The 17,458-nt window shown below is 48.4% G+C and overlaps 1 protein-coding gene across 3 annotated transcripts in view; it reads left to right on the forward strand.

The window, feature by feature from the left end:
* Positions 1-17,456, forward strand: part of BLOC1S3 (biogenesis of lysosomal organelles complex 1 subunit 3) — a 35,835-nt gene extending 18,379 nt beyond the window's left edge. Inside the window, exons 3-4 of one of the 3 annotated variants that reach the window (XR_009209968.1) lie at positions 6,702-6,803; positions 17,362-17,456. The gene's annotated coding sequence lies outside the window, so the exon portion shown is untranslated. Of the gene's footprint in view, positions 1-6,701; positions 6,804-7,008; positions 7,112-14,864; positions 14,931-17,361 lie in introns of those variants that run through there. The other 2 variants (XR_009209969.1, XR_009209967.1) reach the window with 2 other exon arrangements.
* The last annotated feature ends 2 nt before the right edge of the window (positions 17,457-17,458 follow it).

Here is a 17,458-nt window from a genome sequence, read left to right on the forward strand (position 1 = left end):
CCCTCCCCTCCCTCCTCCCTCCCTCCCCTCCTTCCTCCCCTCCTTCCTCCCCTCCTTTCTCCGCTCCTTCCTCCCTCCCTTCCCTCCTTCCTCCCTCCCTCCCTTCCCTCCTTCCTCCCTTCCACAGAGTTTCTCTCTTGTTGGCCAGGCTGGAGTGCCATGGCACGATCTCAGCACACTGCAACCTCTGCTTCCTGGCCTCAAGTGATTCTCCTGCCTCAGCCTCCGGAGTAGCTGGGATTACAGGTGTGCACCACCACACTTGGCTAATTTTTGTGTTTTTTAGTAGAGACGAGGTTTCACCATGTTGGCCAGGCTGGTCTCGGCCTCCCAACCTCAGGTGATCCACCCGCCTTGGCCTCCCAAAGTGGTGGGATTAGAGGCATGAGCCACCGTGCCCAGCCTGCCTTTTTCAAGTAGTCATACGTCTTGGAGAGCATTCTAATCAGAATGAAAAACAGCTGAGCCATTCTGTTTACTTTTACAGTGACCCAGCCGTCTGCTAGTCATTCCCCTGTTGATGATCATTCAGGGTGTTCCCTATTGTTTGTGACTACATATGGTGTTGCAAAGAATATCTTTGCATATATTCATTTCCCACATGTGTGGGTATCTTGGAAAGAAACACATTTCCAGATGTGGAGTTGATGGGTCAAAGGGTGAATACATTTTAAATTCTGTTAGGTGCTGCTTTTAAAAAAAATTTTTTTTTTTGAGACAGGATCTCATTCTGTTGCCCAGGCATGGTGGCACATGCCTATGATCCCAGCTACTTGGGTGGCTGAAGCTCGAGAATTGCTTGAGCCCAGGAGATGGAGGTTGCAGTGAGCTGAGATCGCACCAGTGCAGTCTAACCTGGGTGACATAGTGAGACTCTGTCTCAAATATAATGCAACATGATGTCCATGGTCCAGGTGAGGCTGAGCTAGGAGGTCCGAGGTCAGGGTAGGTCTGACCCCTCTGGGTGGTCCTCGGTGTCCCACAGCACTGAGCCTGCCATGGAGGAGGTGCTAGGGGAATATTCCTGAGGGAATTTAGGGAGATGGGAGTGAATTTGATGAGCAGGAGACAGGGGTCTTTGGGTAAGTGAGAGAATTGAAAAGGAAAAAACTCTTAGCCGGGTGCGGTGGCTCATGCCTGTAATCCCAGCACTTTGGGAGGCCGAGGTGGGCGGATCACAAGGTCAGGAGTTCGAGACCATCCTGGCTAACATGGTGAAACCCTGTCTCTACTAAAAATACAAAAAATTAGCCAGGCGTGGTGGCGGGCGCCTGTAGTCCCAGCTACTTGGGAGGCTGAGGCAGGAGAATGGTGTGAACCCAGGAGGCGGAGCTTGTAGTGAGCCCAGATCGCGCCGCTGCACTCCAGCCTGGGCGACAGAGCGAGACTCCATCTCAAAAAAAAAAAAAAAAAATCAATTTCAGGAAGGTGTCTGAGAGAGATCAGTGACTCAGAAGAGTTTGAGTGGGGAAGTGCTCAGAAGCCATGGCTTCTTGCAGGGGGCATGGTCCCACAGGGGCCCACGGGGTCTCCTGGGCGTAGGGACCCAAGTGGGACCTCAGCAGGTGGGTGGGATGCTGGGAGTGGAGGGAGCCAAGGGGCTTTCTTTCCTTTACCCCCTTACGGCTACAGTGAGCTATGATCGCACCACTGCACTCCAGCCTGGGTGACACAGTGAGACCTTCTCTCAAAAAAAGAAAAAGAAGGCCAGGTGCAGTGGCTCACACCTGTAATCCTAGCACTTTGGGAGACCAAGGTGGGAAGATTTGCTAGAGCTCAGGAGTTCAAGACCAGCCTGGGCAACATGGCGAAACCCTGTCTCTACAAAGTAAACAAAAATTAGCTGGGTGTGGTGGCAGGTGCCTGTAATTCCAGCTACTCGGGAGGCTGAGGCATGAGAATCACTTGAACCCGGGAGGTGGAGGTTGCAGTGAGCTGAGATTGTGCCACTGCACTCCAGCCTGGGCAATGGAGTGAGACTCTATCTCAACAACAACCACCACCAAAAAAAAAAAAGAAGATGGAAAAGAAAAAAGATTTAGAAGCTGGGTGTGGTGGCTCACCCCTGTAATCCTAGCACTTTGGGAGGCCAAGGCGGGCAGATCACCTAAGGTCAGGAGTTGAAGACCAGCCTGGCCAACATGATGAAACCCCATCTCTACTAAAATACAAAAATTAGCCGGGCATGATGGTGGGTGCCTGTAATCCCAGCTACTCAGGAGGCTGAAACAGGAGAATTGCTTGAACCTGGGAGACGGTGGTTGCAGTGACCCAAGATTGCACCACTGCACTCCAGCCTGGGTGGCTGAGGGAGACTCCGTCTCAAAAAAAAAAAAAAGATCTAGAAAGGAGAGTTAGGGAGTCCATGAAAAATCTCTAGCCAGCCCCCCTGAAGCACTAGACAGGAGAACAAGTCAGAGTTTGCAGGAAAATCTGGGAAGTCAGGCATATCCAACTATCAGAGTCATGGAAGGCTGTTGCGTCTGCATCTGGTGTTGAGCCCGAGGTCACTGGTGGTTAGCAGGGCAGAAAATTGAGAAGAGATAAATAGGAGTGTGGGGGAAACAAGGTCCTGAACAATTGCATCTGTCTCACCCTGCAGGGCAGAGCGAGAGCAAATGGGAACTCCCTAACATATCTACATCTGTCTCTTCCCACATCTAAATAGAGCAACCATCCCAGAAAAATACCGTGCTAAACTTCTTTCTTCCAGTTTTCATGCAATTTTCTCCTTTGGCCAACTCTAATTCAGAACCATATGGGGAAGGGTTTTTTTTTGTTGTTGTTTTGTTTTCAGAGTCTTGCTCTGTTGCCCAGGCTCTGGAGTGCAGTGGTGCAAGCTCGGCTCACAGCAACCTCCGGTTCAAGCAATTCTCCTGCCTCAGCCTCCCAAGTAGCTGGGATTACAGGCACCCGCCACCATGCTCGGCTAACTTTTTTGTATTTTTAGTAGAGACAGTGTTTCACCATGTTGACCAGGCTGGTCTTGAACTGCTGATCTCAGGTGATCCACCTGTCTCAGCCTCCCAGAGTGCTGGGATTACAGGCATGAGCCACCGCACCCGGCCACCTTCATCACTTTCAATATGTCGTGCCACTCTATCTTAGCCTGTGAGGTTTCCACTGAAGTTTGCTGCCAGACGTATTGGAGCTCCATTGTATGTTTGTTTTTGTTTTTGTTTTTGAGACAGAGTTTCACTCAGTCACCCAGGCTGGAGTGCAGTGATGAAATCTCGGCTCACTGCAACCTCCACCTCCCAGGTTCAAGCGATTCTCGTGCCTCAGCCTCCCGAGTAGCTGGGATTACAGGCGTGAGCCACTGCGCCTGGCCTCATGCCTGGCTAATTTTTTTTGTATTTTTAGTCGAGACGGGATTTCACCATGTTGCCCAGACTGGTCTCTAACTCCTGGCCTCAAGTGACTCACCCACCTCAGCCTCCCTAAATGCCGGGGATTACAGACATGAGCCACTGCACGCGGCCTCCATTGTGTGTTATTTGTTACTTTTCTCTTGCTGCTTTCAGGACCCTTTGTTTATCCCTGATCTTTGGGAGTTTGATTATTAAATGCCTTGAAGGTAGTCTTTGGGTTAAATCTGCCTAGTGTTCTATAACCTTCTTGTATTTGAATATTGATATCTTTTTCTAGGTTTGGAAAGTTCTCTGTTATCCCACTTAATAAACTTTCTATTCCAATCTCTCTACTTTCTCTTTAGGGCCAATAAAACTCAGATTTTTCCCTTTTGTGGCTATTTTCTTGTAGGTGTGCCTTATTCTTTTTCTTTTTTTTTTTTTTTCGAGATGGAGTCTTGCTCTTTCGCCAGGCTGGGGCACAGTGGCATGATCTTGGCTCACTGCAACCTCCACCTCCCAGGTTCAAGCAATTCCCCTGCCTCAGCCTCCTGAGTAGCTGGGATTACAGGTGCCTGCCACCACGCCTGGCTAATTTTTTGTATTTTGGTAGAGATGGGGTTTCACCATGTTGGCCAGGATGGTCTCAAACTCCTGACCTCGTGATCTGCCTGCCTCGGCCTCCCAAAGTGATGGGATTACAGGTGTGAGCCACTGCGCCTGGCCCTTATTCTTTTTTATTTTTTCTTTTGTCTTCTCTGACTGTGTCTTGTCCTGTCTCATCTCTTTTCTCTTCTCTTCTCTTTTCAAGACAGAGTCTCACTTTGTCGACCAGGCTGGAGTGCAGTGGTGCAATCTTGGCTCACTGCAACCTCCACCTCCTGGGTTCAATCAATTCTGGTGCCTCAGCCTCCTGAGTAGCTGGGATTACAGGCATGCACCACCACGCCCGGCTAATTTTTGTATTTTTAGTAGAGACAGGATTTCACTGTGTTGGCCAAGCTGGTCTAAACTCCTGACCTCAGGTGATCCTACCACTTCAGCCTTTCAAAGTGCTGGGATTACAGGTGTGAGACACCATGCCCGGCCCCTTTCTGCTTAATTTTTAAAAATTATTTCAATCTCTTTGGTTAATTTATCCAATAGGATTCTGAATCCCTTCTCTGTGTTATCTTGAATTTCACTGAGCTTCTTCAAAACAGCTGTTTTGAATTCTCCGTCTGAAAGGTCACATAGCTCTGTCACAATGGGGTTGGTCACTGGAGCCTTGTTTAGTTCACTTGGCGAAGTCATGTTTTCCTGGATGGTGTCAACGCTTGTGGATGTTCGTCAATGGCTGGGCACTGACGAGTTCAGTGTTTATTGTAGTCTTTGTAGTCTGAGCTTATTTGAACCCATCCTTCTTGGGAAGGCTTTCCAGGTATTTAAAGGAAATTGAGTGTTGTGATCTAAACTTTTGGTCACTGCAGCTGTGTCTGCATTAGGGGGCACCCCAGGCTCAGTAATGCTGTCATTCTTGCAGAATCTTAGAGGCGCTGGCTAGGCGCGGTGGCTCACGCCTGTAATCCCAACACACTGGGCAGCCGAGGCGGGCGGATCATCTGAGGTTGGGAGTTTGAGACCAGCCTTGCCAACATGGTGAAACCCTGTCTCTACCAAAAAATACAAAAATTTGCCGGGTGTAGGGGCAGGCACCTGTAGTCCCAGCTACTTGGGAGGCTGAGGCGGGAGAATCACTTGCACATGGGTGGTGGAGGTTGCAATGAGTGAAGATTGCAGCACTGCATTCCAGTCTGGGCGACAGAGTAAGACCCTGTCTCAAAAAAAAAAAAAAAAAGGAATCTTAGAGGTACTGCCTCGGTGGTCTTGGTTAAGATCCAAGAGAATTCCCTAAATTACCAGGCAGAAAATCTTCTCTTCCCTTACTTTCTCCAAACAAACGCAGTCTCTCTATCTCTGTGTATGGAGCTGCCTGGGGCTGCTGGAGGGGTGACACAAGTACCCTTGTGGCCACCACCACTGGGACTGCACTGGGTCAGACCCAAAGCCAACACACCACTGGGTCTCACCCAGGGCCCATGGCAGCCACTACCTGGCTTCTGCCAATGTTCACACAAGGCCCAAGGGCTCTTCGGCCAGCAGGTGGTGAAGCTAGCCAGTCTTGTATCCTTCCCTTCAGGGTGGTGAGTTCCCTCCTGGCCCAGGGCAGGTCCAGAAATGCCATCTGGGAGCCAGGGCCTGGAGACAGAAACCTTAGGAATCTACCTGGTGCTCTATTCTACTGTGGCTGAGCTGGCACCCAAGCCACAAGAAAAAGTCTTTACCACTTAATATGGTTTGGCTGTGTCCCCACCCAAATCTCATCTTGATTTGTAGCTCCTATAATTCCCACATGTTATGGGAGGGACCTCGTGGAGATAATTGAGTCATGGGGGCAGTTTCCCCCATACTGTTCTTATGGTAGTGAGTATGTCTCATGGGATCTGACGGCTTTATAAGGGGAAACCCCTTTGACTTGGTTCTCATTTTGTCTTGTCTGCCACCATGTAAGACGTGCCTTTCGGCCAGGCGTGGTGGCTCACGCCTGTAATCCCAGCACTTTGGGAGGCCGAGGGCGGATCACGAGGTCAGGAGATCGAGACCATCCTGGCTAACACGGTGAAACCCCGTCTCTACTAAAAAATACAAAAAATTAGCCGGGCGTGGTGGTGGGTGCCTGTAATCCCAGCTACTCTGGAGGCTGAGGCAGGAGAATGGCGTGAACTCGGGAGGCGGAGCTTGCAGTGAGCCAAGACTGTGCCACTGCACTCCAGCCTGGGCGACAGAACAAGACTCCATCTAAAAAAAAAAAAAAAAAAAAAAAGATGTGCCTTTCAACTTCTGCCACGATTGTGAGGCCTCCCCAGCCACGTGGAACTGAGAGTTCATTAAGCCTCTTTTTCTTTATAAATTACTCAGTCTCAGCCGGGCGCGGTGGCTCAAGCCTGTAATCCCAGCACTTTGGGAGGCTGAGGCGGGCGGATCACGAGGTCAGGAGATCGAGACCATCCTGGCTAACACGGTGAAACCCCGTCTCTACTAAAAACACAAAAAATTAGCCGGGCGTGTTGGCGGGCGCCTGTATTCCCAGCTACTCGGGAGGCTGAGGCAGGAGAATGGCGTGAACCCAGGAGGTGGAGGTTGCGGTGAGCCGAGATCGCGCCACTGCACTCCAGCCTGGGGGACAGAGAAAGACTCCGTCTCAAAAAAAAAAAAAAATAAATAAATAAATTACTCAGTCTCAGGTATGTCTTTATCAGCAGCACGAAAACAGACTAATACACCACTCTTCCCTCACCTTTCCTCACACAGGAGTCTCTCTCTGTGGCCACCACTGCTCCGGGCCCATGGCAGGTACTGCCTGGCTACTGCTGATGTTCACTCAAGGCCCAAGCCCTCTTCAGTCAGCTTGTGGTGAGTGCTGCCAGGCCTGGGTCTTTTCCTTCGGGGAAGATGCCTCCCCTCTGGCCCAGGGCAGGTCCAGAAATGCTGTGCAACAGCCAAGACCTCAACTGGGGATGCCAGCAGCCGCTTGGTGCTCTACCCCACTGTGGCCAAGCTGGTGCCCAACATGCAAGACAAAGTCTCCTTTACTCTTTCCTCTCCTTTCCTCAAGCAGGAGTCTTTCCCCAGGGCCACCACAGCTGGGAATGCGCTGGGTCACACCTGAAATCAGCACGGCCCTGGGTCTCACCCAAAGCCTGCGGCGAGTACTCTCTGGCAACCACTGATGTTTATTCAAGGCCCAAGAGATCTTTAGTCAGCAAGTAATGAATCCTGCCAGGACTGGGTCCTTCCTTTCAAGGCAGCGGCTTCCCTTCTGGTCCAGGGTGTGTCCAGAAATGTCATCCAGGAGTTAGGGCCTGGAATCAGGGCCTCAGGACTCTGCCTGGTGCCCTGTCCTCCTGTGGCTGAGCTGGTATCCAAGTTGCAAAACAAAGACCTCTTGACTTTTCGTGTCCTTTTCTCAAGCAGAAGGAAGGAGTCTCTCCCGGAACTGCAAGCTATACTGCTTGGGGTTTGGGGCTCGGGGGCTCAAGCACTCCCTTGGCTGCCTCAGCCAGTGTCTCAGTGGGCCTCATGCCCTCCAGGTCCACTTGTTCTGAGCCCAGCAAGGCACCAGGACTTGCCCAGGAATTGCAGTCCTTGTGGCCTGACTGCCTTTCAAGCTTATTTATTTATTTATTTATTTGAGATGGAGTCTTGCTGTTGCCCAGGCTGGAGTGCAATGACGTGCTCTCGGCTCACTGCAATCTCTGCCTCCTGGGTTCAATCGATTCTTCTGCCTCAGCCTCCTGAGTAGTTGGGATTACAGGCGTGCACCACCATTCCCGGCTAATTTTTGTATTTTTAGTAGAGACGGAGTTTCACCATGTTGGTGAGGCTGGTCTCGAACTCCTGACCTCGTGATCCGCCTGCCTAAGCCTCCCAAACTGCTGGGATTACAGGCATGAGCTACTGCGCCCAGCCTCAAGTTTATTTAGGGTCCCAGAGCACTTTGGCCCGCAGTGGCTAGGCATGCCAGAACTCAGGTTCTCACCACTAGAATGGATGATTTCCCTCTGTTTAATGCTCATTTAAATGCTCCCTCTGTGGGTGGTGTCTGATTTCTGCCCCATGTTGCTTTTCACTGTAATAGAATAGCACTGAGTTCCAATGCAAAGCCTCAATCACTGAGCTCTCCTTATCCCAAATGCACAGATTCTCTCTCCTTGCCATCTGACTGCTGCCAGAAGATGTGGGAGGGGTGGCATTTTGGGGTGGCACCTCACCCCAAAAGCCCATTGGCTTAAAATAGCAGTCCCATCCCAAAAGCTCAAGCCACCCCAAAAGCTCATTGGCTTAAAATAGCAGTCTAATATTACATCTCATGGTTCAATGGGTTAAGTGGGTTTAACCAGCTGATTCTTTTTTTTTTTTTTTTTTGAGATGGAGTCTCACTGTGTCGCCCAGGTTGGAGTGCAGTGGCGTGATCTCGGCTCACTGCAATCTCTGCCTCCCCGGTTCAAGCAATTCTCCTGCCTCAGCCTCCCGAGTAGCTGGGATTACAGGTGCTGGCCACCACACCCGGCTGATTTTTGTTTTGCCTTTTTTTTTTTTTTTTTGAGATAGAGTTTTGCTCTTGTTGTCTAGGCTGGAGTGCAATGGTGTGATCTCGGTTTACTGCAACCTCCGCCTCCTGGGTTCAAGTGATTCTCCTGCCTCAGCCTCCCGAGTAGCTGGGATGACAGGCACCCGCCATCACGCCCCAGCTAATTTTTTTGTATTTTCAGTAGAGACAGGGTTTCACCATGTTGGCCAGGCTGGTCTTGAACCCCTGATCTCAGGTGATCCATGTGCCTCAGCCTCCCAAAGTGCTGGGATTACAGGTGTGAGCCACTGCGCCCTGCCAGATGAGCCAATGATTGGGTGGAGTTTCTCAACTAGTTGCATTCAGATGGCAGCTGGGCTGGAAATCCAAGATGGCGTCTTACATGTGTGACATCTCAGTTGGGATGGCTAGATCAGCTGCGGCTGACCAGCTATCTGTCTCTCTCTCCATGCAGCCTCTTGCCATGCCCAGCTTCAGCTTCTGCATAGCATGGCAGTCTCAGGATATTCAGAAATTTTTTTTTTTTTTTCCCAGATGGAATCTCACTCTGCCACCAAGGGTAGAGTGCAGTGGCACTGCAACCTCCACCTCCAGGGTTCAAGCGATTCTCGTGCCTCAGCCTCCTGAGTAGCTGGGATTACAGGCATGCACCACCATGCCCGGTTAATTTTTTTGTATTTTTAGTAGAGACAGGGTTTCTCCATGTTTGCTAGGCTGGTCTCAAACTCCTGACCTCACGTAATCCCCCCGCCTTGGCCTCCTAAAGTGCTAGGATTACATGTGTGAGCTGCCATGCCTGGCTGAAAATAATAGATTTATACCTAACCATACTAATAATTGCATTGACTCTAAATTATGTAAACATCCAATTATAAGACAGAGATTTCAGACTAAATGAAAAAGCATGACCCAACTCTATGCTGCCCACAAGAAATTTTTTGTGTGTGTGTGAGACAGAGTCTTGCACTGTCGCCCAGGCTGGAGTACAGTGGCATGATCTCGGCTTACTGCAACCTCCACTTCCCGGGTTCAAGCAATTCTCCTGCCTTAGCCTCCCAAGTAGCTGGGATTACTGGTGCCCACCACCACACCCAGCTAATTTTTTGTATTTTTAGTAGAGATGAGGGTTCACTATGTTGGCCAGGCTGGTCTCGAACACCTGACCTTGTGATCCACCCGCTTCAGCCTCCCAAAGTGCAGGGATTACAGGCGTGAGCCACCGCACCCGGCCAAAATACACTTTAAATAGAAAGACGTTCTGTACAAAAGTTAACTCAAAATGGACCACATCACTAAATGCAAAACTTAAAACTATAACATTTCTAGAAGGAAACATAGGAGAAAATCTTTGTGACCCTAGATGATGCAAAAGTTCATTATATACAAAAGTTCATTATGTACAAGCATGATCATAAGAGAAAACCTTGATAAATTAGATTCCATCAAAATTAAAAACTTCTGCTCTTCAACAAACATTATTAAGAGAATGAAGAGATAAGCCAAACAGTGGGAGAAAATATTTGCAAATTTAAACAACTAGTATCCAAATATTTTAAGAACTCTTAAAAGTCAATAGCTAGAAAACAAACAACCCAATTATTTAAAAAGGGCAAATGATTTGAATAAACACTTCACTAACGAAGATATGCAGATGACAAACAAGTACACAAAAAGCTGCTCAACATCATCAGTCGTTAGGGAAATGCAAATGAAAACCACAAGGTCACTCTCCACCTATTAGAGTGGTCACCATGGAGGAAAGAGGCAGAGTGATTGCTTGAGGCCAGGAGTTTGAGACCAGCTTGGGCAACATACCGAGACACCGTCTCTACAAACACAAATATTAGGGGCCGTGCGCAGTGACTCACGCCTGTAATTCCAGCACTTTGGCAGGCTGTGGCGGGTGGATCACCTGAGGTCAGGAGTTCGAGACCAGCCTGGCCAACATGGTTAAACCCCGTATCTAGTAAAAAAAAATATGTATATATATACAAAAAATTAGCCGGGCATGGTGGCGCGTGCCTGTAATTCCAGCTATTCGGGAGGTTGAGGCAGGAGAATCCCTTGAACCCAGGAGGTGGAGGTTGCAGTGAGTTGAAATCCCGTCATTGCACTCAGCCTGGTCAACAAGAGTGAAACTCCATCTCAAAAAAAAAAAAAATCTATTATTTTCATGCTTTTTCCTAATTCATCTGGTCATTGTTCTCTTTTTCCACCTTCTTTTGGATTAATCAAGTTTTTTTCTGAGCAAGGATCTCGCTCTTTTGCCCAGGCTGGAGTGCAGTGGTGTGATCATGGCTCACTTCTGCCTCGAACTCCTGGACAAAAGTGAGCCTCCTACCACAGCCTCTCTAGTAGCTGAGACTATAGGCGTGTGCCCCCACACCTAGTTAATTTTTTTTTTTTTTTAATAGAGATGGTGTCTCATGTGCTGCCCAGGCTGGACTCGAACTCCTGGGCTCAAGTGATTCCTCCCGCCTTGGCCTCCCAAAGGGCTGGGATTACAGGTGTGAGCCACTATGCCTGGCTGGATTAATCAAGTAATTTTTTTTATGATTCCATTTTATCTCTTTTTTGGGCTTATTAGCTATAGCTCTTTGTTTTATTGTTTTATTTATTGATTTATTTGAGAGTTTCCCTCTTGTCACCCAGGCTGGAGAGCAGAGGCACGACCTAGGCTCACTACAACCTCTGCCTCCCGGGTTCAAGTGATTCCCCTGCCTCACTCAGCCTCCAGAGTAGCTGGGATTACAGGCGCTCGCCACCATGCCCAGCTAATTTGTTTTAATAGAGATAGGGTTTCACCATGTTGGCCAGGCTGGTCTTGAACTCCTGACCTCAAGTGATCCACCCACCTCAGCCTTCCAAAGTGCTAAGATGACAGGTGTAAGCCACCGCGCCCAGCTATTTTATTTTTTTCGAGACAGAGTCTCACTCTGCCACCCAGGCTGGAATGCAGTGGCATGATATCGGCTCAGTGCAACCTCTGCCTCCCGGGTTCAAGTGATTTTCCTGCCTCAGCCTCCTGAGTAGCTGAGACTACAGGTGCCCGACACCATGCCTGACTAATTTTTGTATTTTTAGTAGAGATGGGGTTTCGCCATGTTGGCCAGGCTGGTCTCGAACTCCTGACCTAAGGTGATCCACCCGCCTCAGCCTCCCAAAGTGCTGGGATTACAGGCATGAGCCACCGCGCCTCGCCTGCTTTGTTTTTTTAATGGTCACTGTATAGTTTATAGTCCACATCTTTAACTTCTCGCAGTCTACATTCAAGTGCTACTGCACTCCACACTCCAGCGTGGGTGACAGAGCGAGACTCTGTCTCAAAAACAGACAAACAAAAAAACTAACAAAACAGGTCTACCCTGGAGTCATACTCTAATTTTTTCTATTTTCCTCCCTTTCTGATTCTTTATCCCACTTTCTTTTTCTTCCTCTTCCTTCTCATTCTTCTTTGTCAAATAGAGGATTGAGTTATTATCACTGATCCATATAAAGTCCCTCTCTCATTTATTTTAATTCCCACTCCCCATTTCTATTCCCCGTCTTCCCATGTGCAACCTTCCTAATATGTTTGATACGCATCTTTTTGTTTGTATGTATTTTTAGAAAATGTTTATTGTTTTGTGTGCAAAAAAAATTAATTAAAAAAAAAAAAACTAGCTGGGCATGGTAGCACACACCTATAGTCTCAGCTACTTGGGAGGCTGAGTCACGAGAATTGCTTGAACCCAGGAGGTGGAGGTTTCAGAGAGCTGAGATCATACCACTGCACCCCAGCCTGGGAGACTAGCGAGACTCCATCTCAAAAAGTTAAAAAAAAATTTTGCCTAGTGCTACACATAGGAATGTGCAGGTGCACACGCATACACCTGCACGCACACACACGTGCACAGGTACACATAGGGGTGAGTAAAACCAGTGAAATTGGAAGATTAAGGTCTTAGAATTGAACTAATGTCAATGTCCTGTTTTGATGTCATATTATAGTTATAGAAGATGTTAGCATCAGAGGTAAGTGGGCGAAGGGCAAACAAGATCACTATGTACTTTTTTTTTTTTTTTTTGAGATGGAGTCTTGCTGTGTCACCCAGGCTGGAGTGCAGTGGCGAAATCTTGGCTCATCGCAACCTCTACCTCCTGGGTTCAAGCGATTCTTCTGCCTCAGCCTTCTGAGTAGCTGGGATTACAGCCCAGCTAATTTTTGTATTTTTAGTAGAGACGAGGTTTTGCCATGTTGGCCAAGCTGGTCTTGAACTCCTGACCTCGTGATCTGCCCACCTTGACCTCCCAAAGTGCTGGGATTACAGGCGTGAGCACCACACCCAGCCTCTCTTTTTGTAACTTCTTATGAATCTATAATCTCTTAGAAATAAAAATAATCAGTCGGGTGCCATCGCTCACACCTGTAATCCCAGTACTTTGGGAGGCCGAGGCGGGTGGATCATTTGAAGTCAAGACTTTGAGACCAGCCTAGCCAACAGGGCAAAACGCTGTCTTTGCTAAAAATACAAAAATTAGCTGGGCGTGGTGTCGGGCGTCTGCAATCCCAGTTACTCAGGAGGCTGAGGCAGGAGAATGTCTCGAACCTGGGAGGCAGAGGTTGCAGTGAGCCAAGATCCCGCCACTGCACTCCAGCCTGGGTAACAGAGTGAGACTCTGTTTATGATTACAAAGTTGTAATCATAAAAAGAATACAAATACAAAATGATCAATTTAGTAATCATAAAAATTACAAAAGAATAAAGGAGATAGATGGAATATTAAAATTTTATTGAATTAAGCTAAAAGAAGGCAGGAAAAAGGCAACTGGAGAAAAACAACAACAACAACAACAAAAAAACAGAAGGGACAAACGAAATGCCAGATGGTAAACTTATGCCCAATTATTTCCATAATTACAAATAAATGTAAAGAAATTCAACACTCCCATTAAAAGGTAGGGATTGGCAAACTGGATAAAAAGGCAAGATCTAGGCCAGGTGTGGTGGCTCACGCCTGTAATCCCAGCACTTTGGGAGGCCGAGGTGAGCAGATCACTGGAGGTCAGGAGTTCGAGACCAGCCGGGCCAACAGGATAAAACCCCGTCTCTACTGAAAATACAAAAATTAGCCTGTCGTGGTGGCAGGTGCCTGTAATCCCAGCTACTCAGGAGGCTGAGGCACGAGAATTGGTTGAACCCAGGAGACAGAGGTTGCAGTGAGCTGAGATTGCACCACTGCACTCCAGCCTGGGCCACAGAAGAGATTCTGTCTCAAAAAATAAATAAATTAAATAAATAAATAAGTAAATAAATAAAAAGGCAAGATCTGGCTAGAAGGTTAAAATATTACGAAATATGTTTTGTGACCATAACAGAAATCAGTAATATAAAGATATCTCCAAAAAAATAAAAACCCTTGGCCGGGCGCGGTGGCTCATGCCTGTAATCCCAGCACTTTGAGGCCGAGGTGGGCAGATCACCTGATGAGGTCAGGAGTTCAAGACCAGCCTGACCATCAGGGTGAAACACCATCTCTACTAAAAATACAAAAATTAGCTGGGTGTGCTGTCGGTTGCCTGTAATCCCAGCTACTTGGGAGGCTGAGGCAGGAGAATCACTTGAATCCAGGAGGCTGAGGTTGCAGCGAGCTGAGGCTGTGCCATTGCACTCCAGCCTGGGCAACAAGAGTAAAACTCTATCTCAGGAAGAAAAAAAAAGCCCACAAGTATTTGGAAAGTAAATAACCCAGAAATCGAAGAAGAAATCAAAAGAGAAAGTATAAACTACAGAAAACTACATGCAAAAAAAACATAACATATCAAAATACATGACATGAGATAAAGTAATGCTTAGAAAGACATTGATAGATTTTTAAATGCTTAATTAGAAAGGAGGAAAAGGAGGACTGGGGAGATGGTCAAAGGATACAAATTTCAGTTAGGAGGAGTAAGTTAAGGAGATCTATTGCACAACATGGTGACTACAGTTTTTTGTTGTTGTTGTTGTTTGTTTGTTTGAGATGGAGTCTCTGTCGCCCAGGCTGGAGTGCAATGGCGCTACCTCGGCTCACTGCAACCTCTGCCTCCCAGGTTCAAGCCATTCTCCTGCCTCAGCCTCCTGAGTAACTGGGATTACAGGCGAGCACCACCATGCCCAGCTAATTTTTATATTTTTAGTAGAGACGGGGTTCACCATGTTGGCCAGGCTGGTCTTGAACTCCTGACCTCAAGTGATCCGCCCGCCTTGGCCTCCCAAAGTGCTGGGATTACACGCATAAGCCACTGTGCCTGACCAACTACAGTTAATAACAACGTATTGTATACTTGAAAATTTCAAAGAGAGTAGTTCTATTTATTTATTTATTTTTTTTCTGAGACAGTGTCTTGCTCTGTTGCCCAGGTTGGAGTGCAGTGGTGCGATCTTGGCTCACTGCAAGCTCTGCCTCCCGGTTTCACGCCATTCTCCTGCCTCAGCCTCCCGAGTAGCTGGGACTACAGGCGCCTGCCACCACGCCCAGGTAATTTTTTGTATTTTTAGTAGAGACGAGGTTTCACCGTGTTAGCCAGGATGGTCTCGATCTCCTGACCTCGTGATCTGCCCACCTCGGCTTCTCAAAGTGCTGGGATTACAGGCATGGGCTACCACGCCCGGCCTACTTTATTTTTTTTTGAGGTGGAGTTTCGCCCTTGTTGCCCAGGCTGGAGTGCAGTGGCACCATCTTGGCTCACCACAACCTCCGCCTCCCGGGTTCAAGCGATTCTCCTGACTCACCCTTCCAAGTAGCTGTGATTATAGGCATGCGCCACCATGCCCGGCTAATTTTTGTATTTTTTTTTTTTTTGAGATGGAGTCTGGCTCTGTCACCCAGGCTGGAGTGCAGTGGTGTGATCTCAGCTCACTGCAAGCTCCGCCTCCCGGGTTCAGGCCATTCTCCTACCTCAGCCTCCCGATAGCTGGGACTACAGGCACCCGCCACCTCGTCCGGTTAATTTTTTGTATTTTTAGTAGAGACGGGATTTCACTGAGTTAGCCAGGATGGTCTCGATCTCCTGACCTCATGATCCACCCGCCTCGGCCTCCCAAAGTGCTGGGATTACAGGCGTGAGCCACCGCGCCCAGCCGAATTTTTGTATTTTTAGTAGAGATGGGGTTTCACCGTGTTAGGCAGGATGGTCTTGATCTCCTGACCTTGTGATCCACCCGCCTCAGCCACCTCCCAAAGTGCTGGGATTACAGGCGTGAGCCACCGTGCCTGGCCAGAACTCCGTCTCAAAAATAAAACAAAACAAAACAAAAAACAAAAAAAAAATTATGCACATGAAAAACATCAGTCACAAAAGACTATGTTGTGTATTTCCAAACATGAAAAGTCCAAAATAGGTAGATTAATAGAGACAGAGAGATTAGCGTCTGCTTAGGGCTAGAAAGTTACTAGGGAGATTGGATATTAACTACAAATGAGTATGAGGTTTCTTTAAATTTTTTTATTGTGCTGAAATATACATAAAATCTACTATTTTAACTTTTTTTTTTTTTTTTGAGATGGAGTCTTGCTCTGTCTCTTAGGCTAGAGTGCCGGGGCACGATCTCGGCTCACTTCAACCTCTACCTCCTAGGCTCAAGTGATTCTCCTGCCTGAGCCTCCTGGAGTAGCTGGGATTACAGACGCGCCACCACGCCTGGCTAAGTTTTGTATTTTTAGTAGAGATGCGATTTCTCCATGTTGGCCAGGCTGGTCTCGAACTCCTGACCTCACATGATCCGCCCACCTCGGCCTCCCAAAGCACTGGGATTACAGGTGTGAGCCACTTCACCCGGCCACTTTTTTTTTTTTTTTTTTTTTAATGAGACAAGGTCTCACCTACCATCTAGGCTACAATGCAGAGGCACAATCATAGCCAACTGCAACCTTGAACACCTGGCTTCAGGCGATCCTCCCACCTCTGTGTCCCAAACTGCTGTGTGAGCCACTGTGCCTTTCAATGGGGGACCAACATCTGAAAAGGACATTGACAAACTGAGGCTCTTATATGTTTAATTAAACGCCTACAGGGCAGTGGCAGTGGCTCACGCCTGTAATCCCAGCACTTTGGGAGGCTGAGGTGGGTGGATCACTTGAGGTCAGGAGTTGGAGACCAGCCTGGCCAACATGGTGAAACCCTGTCTCTACTAAAAATACAAAAATTAGCTGGGTATGGTGGTGGTGGAAGGGGGGCACCTGTAATCTCAGCTACTCAGGAGCCTGAGGCAGGAGAATAAATTGCTTGAACCTGGGAGGTGGAGGTTGCAGTGAGCTGAGATGGCGCCACTGCACTCTAGCCTGGGTGACAGAGCAAGACTCTGACTAAAAAAAAAAAAAAAAAAAAAAAAGAAAATGTCATTTTCAGAGGGCAAAGTGAGGAGGGTGCACCCTCAGGATATTCTTGCCTCAGCCTGGGGAAAGAGAGTTTAAGCAATTCCCCAGAAAGGCACAGGAACCTCAGCCCAGAGAGGGGCAGCTTCCTGCCTCGGGTCACACAGCCTTGGGCTCCGAGAGTCCCTCGTCTCTACCTCCCCAAGTTCAAATGTGCATGCGTGAGGTTCCAAACCCAGCCCCAGTGCTAACCCCTGGCTGCCTCCTCTTTCTGACTTCTCAGGGAAAAAAAAACACAAAACAACCACATACACACAAAAAATCCCACAAGTCAGGAAACATCCATCACGGGCTGTCCAGCCCAGGCCGGAGGGGCAGGAGTCAGCAGGGAGGTGACCTCAAGGTCTCCGTGGGGACCAGGATCCGGTGGGGCTGGGGGTAAGAGGCTGGAAATTTTCCCACCCCAAGACTTTCCTGCGTCAACCCAGGAGGGCGCCCTGGATGCCGCCAGCCCTGCCCCCAACCTCCTTCCTCTCCTGACAGGGCAGCTTCCCGGCTAAGGATGGATGGGGAGGGTGCGCCAAGATGGAGCCACCAGGACCAGGAATGGACAGGCACTTTGAGATTGATCAGACAAGGG

The sequence above is a fragment of the Hylobates moloch genome, unplaced genomic scaffold (genome assembly GCF_009828535.3).
Source record: "Hylobates moloch isolate HMO894 unplaced genomic scaffold, HMol_V3 SCAFFOLD_15, whole genome shotgun sequence".
Classification (NCBI taxonomy): domain Eukaryota; kingdom Metazoa; phylum Chordata; class Mammalia; order Primates; family Hylobatidae; genus Hylobates; species Hylobates moloch.